The 739-nt window shown below is 39.0% G+C and overlaps 1 non-coding gene across 1 annotated transcript in view; it reads left to right on the top strand.

Moving 5' to 3' along the window:
* Positions 1-365: 365 nt before the first annotated feature.
* The window catches only part of LOC143364372 (small subunit ribosomal RNA), a 1,919-nt gene continuing 1,545 nt past the window's right edge, over positions 366-739 (top strand). The window contains exon 1 of the ribosomal RNA XR_013084091.1: positions 366-739. This exon is cut by the window's right edge and continues 1,545 nt beyond it. This is a non-coding gene — a ribosomal RNA (small subunit ribosomal RNA).

Below are 739 nucleotides of genomic sequence, written 5' to 3'. Positions count from 1 at the left end.
ACGATTAGGCAAACCATGTTATTATATGAAACGAATGTATGAAACTTGTTTCAATAAGATATTTATAAGAAAGTTGAAACAAGTAAAATATCTGAACAAGATAAGATATTTATAAGAAAGTCTTGTTCAAGATATACGTATAAAATTGAGAAACCGAGAACGCAGAGGAGGAGGAGGAGGTATATTTGAAAAGGAATTTGTTCGAGGTTGAATATTTATAGAGAAGAGAAGATATATGTATCTCGTGCAAAAGGTTCTCTGAGAATTTGCACGAGTATAAAATATATATATGATTGGAAGAAAAAGTGTCGTCGACCTGTCTCGAAGAGAGCTGGCGGCGAAGACATTCGAAAAATTGTCGAAGCTCCCTGGTTGATCCTGCCAGTAGTCATATGCTTGTCTCAAAGATTAAGCCATGCATGTCTCAGTACATGCCGCATTAAGGTGAAACCGCGAATGGCTCATTAAATCAGTTATGGTTTCTTAGATCGTACCCACATTTACTTGGATAACTGTGGTAATTCTAGAGCTAATACATGCAAAACAGAGTTCCGACCAGAGATGGTAGGAACGCTTTTATTAGATCAAAACCAATCGGTGTCGGGCGTCTACGTTCGTTCATCGTTTGCTTTGGTGACTCTGAATAACTTTGTGCTGATCGCATGGTCTACTAGCACCGGCGACGCATCTTTCAAATGTCTGCCTTATCAACTGTCGATGGTAGATTCTGCGCCTACCA

The sequence above is a fragment of the Halictus rubicundus genome, unplaced genomic scaffold (genome assembly GCF_050948215.1).
Source record: "Halictus rubicundus isolate RS-2024b unplaced genomic scaffold, iyHalRubi1_principal scaffold0504, whole genome shotgun sequence".
Classification (NCBI taxonomy): Eukaryota; Metazoa; Arthropoda; class Insecta; order Hymenoptera; family Halictidae; genus Halictus; species Halictus rubicundus.
This window is presented reverse-complemented; position numbering and strand designations above follow the sequence as displayed.